The following is a 13,488-nucleotide window of genomic DNA, read 5'->3' on the forward strand; positions in this document are numbered from 1 at the left end:
ACAAAACAGATGAACATAGGGGAAGGGAAGGAAAAATAAAATAAGATGAAAACAGAGAGGGAGGCAAACCATAGAGACTCTTTTTTAAAAAGATTTTATTTATTTATTTATTTATTTATTTATTTAATTTATTTATTATTAGAGAGAGAGAGAGAGAACAAAAGCAAGGGGAGTGGCAGGCAGAGGAAGAAGCAGGCTCCCCATTGAACAAGGAGCCCGATGTGGGACTTGATCCCAGGACCCTTGGGATCATGACCTGAGCCGAAAGCGGACACTTAAGCATCCCAAGAAACTCTTAACTATACGAAAGAAACTGGGGGTTGCTGGAGGGGAAGTGGGTGGGGGGTTGGGGTAACTGGGTGATGGGCATTAAGAAGCGTGCTTGATGTAATGAGCACTGGGTGTTATATGCAACTGATAAATCACTAAATTCTACCCCTGAAACTAAAATACAGCATATGTTAATTAAATTGAATTTAAATAAAAAATTTAAAGAAAAGAAAATAATGTCAGAGATTCTCTTTAAGACATAAGAATGGGGAAGACTTCTTTAATAAAATCACTGAGCATAACCCACAAAGCAAAAATTTGTTGAATTTGACTATACCAGAATTAAGTATTTCTGTTCAATGAATGACATATCATGGGCAAAGGTCATAGGTAGATGACAGTTTGGGGGATAAAATATCCAGTGACTAAAGCTGACTGGGAAATAGTATCAAAGATAAAGAATTCCTGCAGATCAGCAAGAAATCATCACCTGCTCAGAAGAAATAATGGGCAAATGCTATGAATAGGCAATTAACAGAAGTGGAAAGAGTCACTTATTCACTCATTCAACAAATGTTTGTGAAGTGTTGACTACATACCAGACACAGTTCAAGATACAGGAGGATACATCCATTAACAAAATAAACTAAAAGTCATGCTCTCATGGAGATATCAGGCTTTTCAGGAGACAATAAGTAAGACAGTGAGTAAGAGAAGAAAGTGATACTTTATTTAGATATAGTTAAATACAGATGATAAGCATTATGGAGAGTGGTGAAGCAGGGAGGGGTGGGCAGGAAGTGTGTGACTGGAAGGGAAGTGGTAAAAGATTTCGTGGAGAGGATATGAAAGAGGGAGCTTTGAGACTAACTGTGGGAACGGTGTACCAGGCAGAGGAAGCAGCAAGTACAAAGGCCCAGAGGGAGGGTCTATCCTGAAGTTTTGGGAAAACCATAAGGTAGTGATGCTGTCTACAGAATAAGTTAGATGCAGAGTAATTGGAGAAATATAATGGAGGTTGAGATCACAGAGGGTCTTGGAGGTCACTGAAAGAAAGTCATTCACGTATTTTGATCACAGGATAAGAGAAATGCAAATTAAAACAATGGTGTGGTATTACTTTATACCCATGAGACCAGTAAAAATAATGTGAGTGTTGGAGGGATTATGGTGATATGGTGACCCTGGTGCACTGCTGGTGAGAGGTGGGGAGATTTCCCTGCTTGTGTAAATGTCACTGATTTTTATTCTTGTTCCTTAAACTTAGGAGTTGTCCAAGATAAAACATGAAGACTTTATGCTTCTTTCATCATCTCAACTACTCCTGCAAGGGGATGGCTTCAAGTTTCTATCTCTTACCAGAACCCTCACACTTAAAACTCCAGAACATATAATATTTCCTTCACTCCCCACATTCTCTGAATTCCCATGATTCATGGATTGCTTTTACCAAATCTTTCACATCTGTCTCTTTCCTAGTCTCAAAGCAGACACAATTGGTTCCATGTGGACCGTATGGAATTGTCCCCAATTGTGTGTGGAATTGAGGCTGGAGAATTACTCAAATCCTAATAGCTAGCAATTTTTTACAGGCAGTGTCCTAAGAGGTACATAAGGGAGGAATTCAAGGAATAAAATATTTTACACTGACTTTAACCTGGCCATTTCACTCCCAGGAATCTATTCTATATAAATCCTTGTCCAAATATGTAAAGATATCTTATACAAGTATGATCACTGATGTGTTATAGAAAATTAGGAAATTATCAAGTGACTACCTAAATTATGGCTTATCTTACAGTGGGATTTCACAACTTTACAAAGAATGAGGTGGATCTTTTGGTGATGATAGAGAAAGATAATCCCAAAATACTATTAAGTGAACAAGAGAATGCTGCATAGCCTTGGACATAGTATGTTTACTTTTCGCTTTTTTTAATTTCTTTTTTTATTCAATTATAATAATGCTAAGTGAAATAAGTCAGAGAAAGGGAAATACCATAGGATTTCACTTATATGTGGAATTTAAGAAACAAAACAAATGAACAAAGAAAAGAGAGACAAACAAAAAACCGGACTCTAACTGTAGAGAAGAAACTGACGGCTTGTTGGTTATCAAAGGGGAGAGGGGGTGAGGGTTGGGTGAAATAGGTGAAGGCGATTAAGAGCACACTTATCATGATGAGCACTGAGCAATGTACAGAATTGTTGAATCATTATACTATACACAGTATGTTTACTTTTTTTAATAAGACAGAAATATTTAGATTCCTTTTTATATGATTCTGTGCATACATCGAAATGTACCTTGAGAGATAAATAACAAAGGAGAAAGCAGGCTACTTTGAGTAAGAAACTTTAAGTCCTCTTTAGTAGCAATTGCAAAGTTCTGTTGATGATTTTAGGTAGACTTTTAAAAGCAGTGATTACTAAAAGCCTAGACTTTCACTGTCAAAGGGAGAAGGAAAGTCAATTCTATTTTTCACATAACAGCTCTGCAGATATTTTATGATCTGTTCACCAAATTCCAGAATATTAGAAAAAAAGAAAGAACCTCATTTAAAGCTATCTCAGGACTTTTAGAGCCAAAAAACCATAGGAAAGAGGGCAATGGAGTCATTTTCAAGCTGGCACTCACTGGAAAGAGAACTGATGTGCATCAAGTTCTCATCTTGTTCCTTAGGCGGCAACTTGGAATAGAGAACCCAAAGCAACTCTGGATGTTGTGGTTGCCCCTGTCTATTGAGGACAACTTGTTCTACCCTTAGGTTCTACCTCTGCCGGGGAAATGGGCCCAATGTGGGGGCCATGGAGCTGCCCAAGTTGGGGAGTACAGTACCATGTTGGACATTCCATGGTCCAGAGCCCATCCCACCTCCATTTTTGCAACCTCCCTGGGTTCTGATTACGTAGGATCACTTGTGGTGGGAACACAAGGTTAGAAAAAGCCCGGAGCAGGAGTCTCACGGTCCTTGGGAAGTAGGAGGCAGTGTATCCAGGAGTCCAGAACCCTTGGTGCAGTTCACATCTGACCTAGAGTCTTATTGGACTCTCTGGAGTGGGGGCAGAGGGATGGGGCACTGAACTGGACAGATATGGACAGAGATGTAAAAGCTAATCCATACAGAACATCGCTCTGTTGGCTGGTGCATTGCTTGAGCCTCTGCTATAGGCACTGGGAGAGCATGCAGAAGATTATAAGTCACAAGCTTTTAGGAAGTGACTGGGGACATGGAAAAAGGGAGGGCTTGCATACCAGGCCATCTTCCCTGGCTTCCTCAGGCCTCTCATCAGGGTCCTGCCTTCTCTGCTCACAGTCCTGCTCACGCTAGCATAAGCCCGCATTTGAACTGTGTACTTGTTTGTCTCCCCATCCTGGACTGTGAGATTGCTGGGAATAAGGATTGTGTCTTTCATTTTTGAACCCCCCAGGCACAAAGCATATTCTCAGTGAAGGTTGGTGGAAATAAAAGGTAACAAACACATGCTAATCTATAGTCCAAATTCCTCACTTACCTATGTGCCCACCAGGGGAAGTGACTTGCCCAAGATAATGGAGCTGGCTTGCTGAAGAATTTGGGGGAGATAATTTGTAATAGGACTCAAAGGGGGATGATATCCAATGTCACGAGAAAGGCTTCCTACCCAAGGCAGCTCCACAATACTTTGGGATGTTACTTTTGACAAGGGCACCCTGGAGGCCATTGGAGGTCCTGGAGTCATCCATGAAGGCCTTGACATTCATATCTGCCTTTGGGATGCAGAACCTTGATGTGACCCCTACAGTCAACGAGCTTTATCCTGCTTCCTTACAGTTGCATTTTCACACCGCATCAACTCTTGCTTCCTCTTGTTTGCTTGGCCCTAAAAGTCCTTGTAGAGCTTTAGAGGGGGTTGCTGATTCTACTAGGATCAATGACCATACCTGCAGAAGAACAGTCTGCAGGAATTTACAGGGCTGGCATGTGGATTAAAAAAAAACTGTTCTCTTCTTGGATGACCCTGTGTGGAGTGCCCAGGATGGTGATGGGCTATTTCCAAATTAATTTTAGTTTAGTATGTTCTAACAGGCTGAACTCCCTTACTAGGACCTGGCTGCCCAGAGAGGTCAAGGGTATTCTGTAACTGACTTGGTCAAGCTGAGGTTAAGTGATGGAATAGGAGAAATTTCTACACAGGATAAAGAATAGCTCTTCTGGTTCCATCCAAGCATAAAAAACTTATGTTTTTAAATGTTATGAATGGTGTGTCTCCATGTCCTGATGATGAAGAGATCCTTGGTCCTTTCCAAATGGAAGGCTTTGAGAAAACCATTCTTTGTCCTGCTACAGAAAAGCAGAAACAGGGGTGCCTGGGTGGCTCAGTTGGTTAAGTGGCTGCCTTCAGCTCAGGACATGATTCTAGGGTCCTGGGATAAAGCCTCACATCAAGCTCCCTACTCAGCTCTCCCTCTCCCTCTGCTGCTCCCCCTGCTTGTGCTCTCTCTCTGTCAAATAAATAAATAAAATCTTAAAAAAAAGAAAAGCAGGAACATCTGAATTACTCCACCCCAATTCATAGTCTACCCTAATGTCATTGAACGTCACGTTCTCAGAAGGGATTTCTCTGGATATTCATAATTGAATAGGAGAGGCCCTCCTATTCAAGTTGTCATTTGGTCTGAGTGCCTTTCTTATTTCATTTGTATTAGCAATCACAAATTATGTATGTTTTCGCTTGTTTATTTTCCACTTTCTTTGCTAGACCGTAAGCTTCATCAGATCAGGTAACAAGCCTGTCATCTTCAGCATTATAGCTCCAGTGTCAACCACATGTCTTTAAATAAAATAGCTATTTAGAAAATATTTGTTGAATAATGAAATTAGCCCTTTTTGGCCTTAGTTTTCTCATCTATAAAATGTGATAGTACTAGTATCTATGTCACAGGGGTTTGGTTTTGTTTTAGTGCTGCTAGGTTTGAGTAGCGTTTTATTCTCAGAATTCAAATTTAGTTGTTAAATTCCCAAGAAGGGAAATAGAGCTCCTGATATTGTAACATCTGCAGTTTAGAGAGAATGGTATCAGCAAGTAGCTCATAATTATTTAGAACAAAAACTGGTTGGATAAGGGATACTTGGCTGGGGAACTTTCTGCAAGACTCTGGCCAATAGTCTGGGTTTAACTGTGCTTGCTGTTATAAGCTCTTCCTGTTCAGGATAAGATTTTCTTACAAGTTCCCATAACCTGAGATTATCAAACCATGATGGGGAGCTCAAGGCTCCTCACCTTGTTGAGTCACCAAGAAGATGTAGTTGTGCAAAGATCAAAACCAATATGGAGTCCTTGAGGACTTCTATGTGGTCCTTTGGAATGGACCTCTTAAAAGAGGTAACAAAGAGGTATGAAATGGAACTGATCTTGAGCTCTGTCCTCTCAATGGTGCTTATACTGGAGCATTTATTTGAGATTTTTTTTTTCTTGTTCTTTTCTAGGTCCTCCTCTCCTCACACACACATCCTCAGGAAAGCAAGTATTATCATGTAGGATTCAGCTACCTCCTGGCTAGGCCCTTGGATTGCCAAATATGATCAGACCTTGGGTCAAGAAAATAACCCATGAAGGGATGACTGGCTGGCTCGGCCATAGGAGCATGTGACTCTTGATCTTGGGGTTGTGAGTTTGAGCTCCATGTTGGGTGTAGAGAGTACTTAAATAAATAAAACATTAAAAAAATCTATTTAAAAAAAAAAAGAGAAGAAAAGAGGCCCATTGTGCTTGCAAATCAGCAGGGTTGTCCTTGTCATCTAGTCCTTAAGCAAAGGAGACAGGATTCCTCAGAGCATTCCTCTGGCCCAGCTGCATTCTAGGGCAGGATCTCAGACAGAAGGCTTTTTTGTCTGTTTATTTATTTATTTAGAGGAGTGGTTATTTTATTTTTAACTGAAATACTTGACATATAATATTGTGTAAATGTAAGGTGTAGAACATGTTGATTTGATACATTTATACATTGTGTAATATGATTGCCATTTTAGTGATAGCACCTCTATCATGTCACGTAATTTCCTTTTTTTTTTTTTTTGGTGGAAATAGTTAAGATCTAGTCTCTTACCAAGTTTGATGGCTATAATACAATACTGTTGTCTATATTCACTATATTGTGCATTAAATCTCCAGGACTTAATACTTACCTACTAGTTGCAAGTTTGTGCCCTTAAACAGTATCTCTCCTGCCCCTGGTGACCCAACTCCCAGCCCCTGGTAACCACTATTTTACTTTCTGTTTTTAAAAATTTGTCTTTTATTTAAATTCCACATATAAGTGATATCATACAGTATTTGTCTTTTTCTATCTGACTTATCTCACTTAGCATAACGTCCTCAAGGTCCACCCATGTTTTGCAAATGGCAGGACTTCCTTCTTTCTCATGGCTGAATAATATTCCATCGTATACATACACCACATCTTCTTTACCCAACTTGTCCATTGAAGGACACTTAGATTGCTCGCTTCCATATGCTGGCTACTGTGAACAATGCTGCAATGAATATGGAAGTACAGATGTCTCTTTGAGATCCTGTTTTCATTTCCTTTAAATATATACCCAGAATTGGAATTGCTGGATCATATGGTAGTTCTATTTCAGATGTTTTGAGAAACCTCAATATTGTTTTCCACAGTTGCATTCCTACCAACAGTACACAAGGGTTCTCTTTTCTCCAGATCCTCACCAACCCTTATTAACTCTTATCTTCTTGGGGATGGCCATGTTAGTGTGAGGCGATTTCATATTGTGGTTTTAAGTTGAATTTCCCTGTTGGTTGGTGATATTGAGTACCTTTTCATGTATGTGTTGGCCATTTGTATGTCTTCTTTGGAAAAACGTTTTTGTTCAGGTCCTTTGCCCATTTCTTAATCTAACTGTTTTGCTACTGAATTGTTATATGTTCCTCATATATTTTGGATATTAATCCCTTGCTGGATAAATGATTGCAAATATTCTTTCCCATTCCATAAGTTTCCTTTTTATTTTGTTGACAGTTTCTTTTGCTGTGCAGAAGAGTTTTAGTTTGATGTAGTCCTGTTTGGTGATTTATGATTTTGTTGCTTGGACTTTGGTAACACATGCAGCAAATCATTGCCAAGACCACTCTCAAGGGGGTATTCCCCCTTGGTTTTCTTCTAGGAGTTATACAGTTTCAGGTCTTCAATTTCAGTCTTTAATCTATTTTGAGTTCATTTTTGTGAGTGGTGTAAAATAGGGGTCCAATTTCATTTTTTCTACAGATAGTTATCCAGTTTTCCCAGAACCATTTAATGAAGACCCTATTCTTTCTCCATTGAATATTCTCCACTGGGGCTCTCTTGTTGAATATTTGTTGACCATATATGTGGGGGCTTAATTCTGGGGTCTCCATTCTGTTCCATTGGTCTATGTCAGACAGACAGTTACAACCAAAGATGAGTTAGTAATAAATGGGATGCATTTATCTGAAGTGTCTTCTATTTTATACAGAAATTCTTAGTGTCCTGGTAGCTGTTGGTCAAAAAAATCATGGAGCTACTTATGTTGACCAAGAAGGCAAGTAGAAAACAAGGAATTCATCAGATACTTTTCAAACTCTTTGGCCTAGATGGAGAGAATGGTACCCTTGACATGGGACACTAGCAAAGCAGGTACAAAAGAAATGGAAAAATGTTTATCTTGGATGAAGTAATTTGATATTTGATGTTTCAAAAAATTATTGAGGAAATTTTGTGGGAAACACTGGAAGTTTTCTAAGTTTTCTTCTATTATATTGATTGATTATTGTTTTGTTTTGAATTACATATTGGTGAGGGTGGAACACCACTGTATTTTCAGTGAGTACTTTGGGCACCTCAAAGTCTTAATCCAGCCTTGTAAGGACAGAGATGAATGACAGCAGAGAGGAGGTCACGTGCCTTAATGGACTCATGAAAGAGAGACTGGAATTAACAATCCTGGGCCTGACAAGTCCCAAATTTCTTCTGCTTCACTCTAAATTTTTGTTTGTCTCATGATGACTAATGGTACATGCTCCAAAACATCATTTCTTTCTGAACCAGTGTTTACAATTCGGCATCTCCTCCTAGGTGCTTGGGTTGGTCTGTGTGGTTGAGAATCTGTCTTGCTTGGAATGCAGCAATAGTCACCATTTTTACATGGCTTTTTCACCTGTTCACCAGATTTGCAGTTTTTCCTGCAGTGTCCTTTTATGATCCAGCAAGATTTTTGGCCCCCACAGACTGAAAAGAGTAAAGAATGTCAATTATCTCAAGATATTAATGCTTATAGTTGTAACAATTAGAATGACCATATTTGTAATCTTCACAATAACCCTGTGTTCAGTAGGAGAGATTGTGTAAGCAAGAAAGATTTGATATATACCTTATTTCTAAGCATCTTATTGTCAATCTCAAAAGAACTTGCTAGCCAGCAGGAGCTGTAATTTTTTTTTTTGGTAAGAAGTTGTGCGATTATGTAAAATTAGCTAAGCAGAGTAGGCTAATTGAATTCTGTTTCAGCAGAGTTATTTGCATTTATCATACCATAGGTATAGAAGTTTCTGCTTGAACGGATCCACAAATGCCAGAGAAATAATTGCTCTAACAGGCAATAATGAAACAAAATCAGTGTTTTACTTGGCCATCTCAGAAACACAGCTATAGTAGATTATTACTGATTCTCACACTCAAGCATGCATCACAACTCCCCAGATGGCTTGTTAAGACACAGACTGCTGGCCCCACCCCAGGATTTCTGATTCAGTATGTCTGAGATGGGGTTTGAAAATTTGCGTTTCTAAAAAACTATGAGACTTTGATGAAAGAAATTGAAGAAGACACAAGTAAATGGAAAGATGTCCTGTGTTCAGAGATTGGAAGAATCAATTCTGTTAAAGTGTCCACACTACCCAAAACCATCTATAGATTCAATGCAATCTCTATTAAAAAAATACCAATGGCATTTTTCATAGAAATAGAAAAAGCAATTCTAAAATTCATATGGGACTACACACACACAAAAAAATCCCACAAAAAAACACCCAAATAGCCAAAACAATCCTGAAAAATAACAAAGCTGGAGACATCATACTTCCTGATTTCAACTATATTACAAAGCAATAGTAATCAAAACAGTATGGTACTGACATAATGGAACAGAATTGAGAGCCCACAAATAAATCCCTACATATAAGGTCAACTAATGTTTGACAAGGGAGGCAAGAACACTCAGTGAAGGAAGGATAGTCTCTTCAACAAATGGTGCTGGGAAACTGGATGTCTACATGCAGAAAAATGAAATTGGTCCCTTATCTTACACCAATCACAAAAATGAACTCAAGATGAATTACAGACTGAAAGTGAAGACCTGACACTCTAAAACTCCTAGAATAAAACCTAGAGAAATATCTCCTTGACATTGGTCTTGGCGATGATTTTTGGATAGGCCTTCAAAAGCCCAAGCAATAAAAGCAAAAATCAACACAGAGGACTACATCAAATGAAAAATCTTCTGCATGGCAAAAGAAACTATCAACAAAATGAAAAGGCAATCTACGGAATGGGAGAAAATATTTGTAGATCATATAACTGGTAAAGGATTAATATCCAAAATGTATAAAGAACTCATACAACTTAGTAGCAAAAAAAAAAAAATACAAACACAAAACAACAATCCAGTTAAAAAAGAGCAAAGGACCTAAATAGATAGTTTTCTAAAGAAGACATTGAAATGGCTAACGGGTACCTGAAAAGTTGCTCAACTTCACTAATTATCAGGGAAATGCAAATTAAAACTGAAGTGAGATATCACTTCACACCTGTTAGAATGGATACTAAAAGAAATAAGAGATAACAAGTGTTAGAGAAGATGTGAAGAAAAAGGAATCCTTGTGCACTGTTGGTGGGGATGTAAATTGGTATTGCCACTATGGGAAACAGTATGGGGTTTCCCCCCAAAATTAAAAATAGAACTATCATATGATCCAGCAATTCCAATTCTGGGTATATATCTGAAGGAGAGAAACCACTATTGTGAAGAGATGTCAGTACTCCTATGTTCATTGCATCATTAACCACAACAGCCAAGGTATAAAAATAACAGCCAAGGTATACAAGTGTCTAGCAACAGATGAATGGATAAAGATCATACACACACACACACACACACACACACACACACACACAGGAATATTATTCAGCCATGAGAAAGAAGGAAATCCTGCCATTTGCTACAACACGGATGGATCTTGAAAGCATTATGCTAAGTGAAATAAGTCAGACAGAGAAAGACAAATACTGTATGATCTTACTCATATGTGGAATCTAAAGGCATCAAACTCATAGAAACAGAGATTAGAATGATGGTTACCAACGGGCAGGAGAAATGGGGAGATGTTGTTCAAAGAGTACAAACTTCCAATTATAAGATAAAATAAGTTCTGGAGATCTAATATACAGCATGGTGATTATAGTTAACAATACTTAATTAAATACTTGAACTTAATACTTAATTAAATACTTGAACACTGCTAAGAGAGTAGATCTCAAATGTTCTCACCACACACACACACACACGCACAAAGGAAATTATGTGACATGATGGACATGTTAGCTAACTCTGTGGTGGCTATCATTTTGCTATATATAAGTGTATCAAGTCAACACATTATATACTTTAAGCTTACACAACATCATATGTCAATTATATCTCAATAAAGCTGGAAAAATGTGCATTTCTAACAAGTTCCCAGGTGATGCTGATGGTGGTGATTGGGAGAACTCGGATCCTATAGACAAAGTCTATAACATACCTGGAGGAAATGTCCACACATTAATAAATTCTGGAAGGGCAAAAACCAAGAATTGTACAGAAACTCTGAGGTTGGAATATCCCCACAGTTAGATGAAAATATGTTTCCTTTTAATTTTGAGATGTTTGTGAAAGGCCTATTGGTCACTTCACAGAAAACAGATGGGGAAGACATAGAATTTTCCAAGTTTTATTGGATAGAGTACATTTAATTGACAAGTTTTGCCTGTTGAGGCATTATCCCTTGTTATCCCTAAACTGTCAAAATTTGGCTGTTAACTGTTAAGTGAATCTAAACAGGTTTTCCAATAACACATATTATAATTAAGAAAGACTAAATTTAAAACTTGAGAAGTGCAACTGATATCATTGTATACTTCATTGGGTCTTGATGTTTTATTATCAATCTTAAGAGTTCCCAAAGGGTCATATATAGTTTTAAAAATATTTTTTAACTTGATCCAATACTCAACAATGGCTGAAATTTGCTACTCTGTACACTTTAGTGATACCACATATCATTTCAAATGAAAGAAGATATTCAGGAATCAGGTTGGATATTGAAAACAAAAGGATAGAAGAAGGACAAATAGGAGGAAATCTAGGTAAAAATTACAGAAGGCATAAACCTAGAAGCTGTATATAACGAACTTATGCTTGAGTTTTTAAAGTAAAAATTTAACTCAAGCATAACATGTTCCAGAAACAGGCACTAAGTATTGATGTGCAACTGAATGGATCATCATAAAACTACTCGTGTAATCAGCACTAGAAAGCCCCTTCATGTCTTCCTACAGCCATTAATGTTCCTCTCCTCCCCCATTCCCCACACTGCCCAAGGTAATCCCACCCTGATTTCTAATATCATGTGGTAGGTCAACTGTGAAAAAGGCCCCCAGATTTTCACCCTTTTTTGGATCCACACCCTTTGCTCTATAATTTCATGATTCTCTTCCATTATGGTTGAGGGGATCTGTCCCACCATTTGACTCTGGGCATATCCATGTGACTTAGTTGTTAGCAAATATAATTTCTTATATAGGTCAAAGTTTATTTATCAATGTGCTGTTTGGTTTCCAAACAAATGAGTTATTTGCTGTTCTTTTATTATCAATTTCCAATTTTATTGGTTATATTGGAGATATTATTCGATTTAATGTAGCTTTCTTTGTGGTCGTATATCTGAGATATTTTTGTAAATTTTGTAAAATTTTTGTGTTCTCAAAAGAAAGCTTACTCTCTGTTGGGCAGAGAAATGTCCTCATATAAATATATATATCTAGTTTATTCCATACATTGGTCAGATCTTCAGTGTGTTGTTACCAGTTAAGTGTTAAAATTGGGTTAAAGATCTTCAAAAGCCATTGTTCACTTAATTATTCCTCTCTGAAGTATCATCATTTGCCGTTTTTCTTTGTTTAATTTTTAATTTAAATTCAGTTTAATTAACATATAGTGTATTGTTAGTTTCAGAGGTAGAATTTAGTAATTCATGAGTTGCCTATAACACCCAGGGCTCATTACATCAAGTATCTTCCTTAATGCCCATCACCCAGTTACCCCATCCCCCCCCCCCCTCCAGCAACCCTCAGTTTGTTCCCTAGAGTTAAGAGTCTCTTATGGTTTGTCTCCCTCTCTGATTTGTTGTTTTTCAAATCCGGAAGCTGAAATTGTAAGTGCCAAAGGTTCTTATGACCCAGTTATTTCTTTTACCAGTACATAACCTGCCTCTTTATCAATTATTATATATTTTGCCTGAAATTCTTTGCCACATATTAAGATTGCTACTTCAGCTTTCTTTTAGTTTATATTTGCCTGGTATGGCACTTCAATATCTTAACCCATATCTTTTTAGATCAAGCATGTCTGTGTCTTTTAGATTACCTGTTGTTTGATCTTTCCTTCTCATTTGAAAGCCTAAGCCTTTATCTAGTGAGTTTAATTCATTTACATTAATTGTAATTAAAATTACATTAGGATTTATTTCTGCTATCATTTTATATTTTCTACTTGTTTTTTTCTTATTTACTATTTTTGATTAGATAGATAAGGGTTTTTTTCCCAGCTGGTTTAAAATGTGCTCATTTTATTTTTATTCTTATGCTGTTAGCAATAGCACGAAGCCCATGTCCATGATAATCTATCTTTATTGATTACTGAAATTTGTCTATAATTATACCTTACTTTTAACAAGGCAAGTACCTCAGCAATGCTTTCATATTCCTGGCCTTTCTCTCCACTGACCCTTGGCCATCCCCTCCCGAATCACATTAATTATCTAAAACTTATGGGAATTATGGGATACATTTTCTTTGTCTATACCCCCCAAGTCTAGTTTTTTTTCAAGTCAACTAAAAAATTACAAACTAATTGATAATTCTTACCTCTCATATCAATTCCA

This window comes from Callorhinus ursinus, unplaced genomic scaffold (assembly GCF_003265705.2).
Source record: "Callorhinus ursinus isolate GAN/ISIS: 27379988/994484 unplaced genomic scaffold, GSC_fseal_2.0 scaffold38, whole genome shotgun sequence".
Lineage (NCBI taxonomy): Eukaryota > Metazoa > Chordata > Mammalia > Carnivora > Otariidae > Callorhinus > Callorhinus ursinus.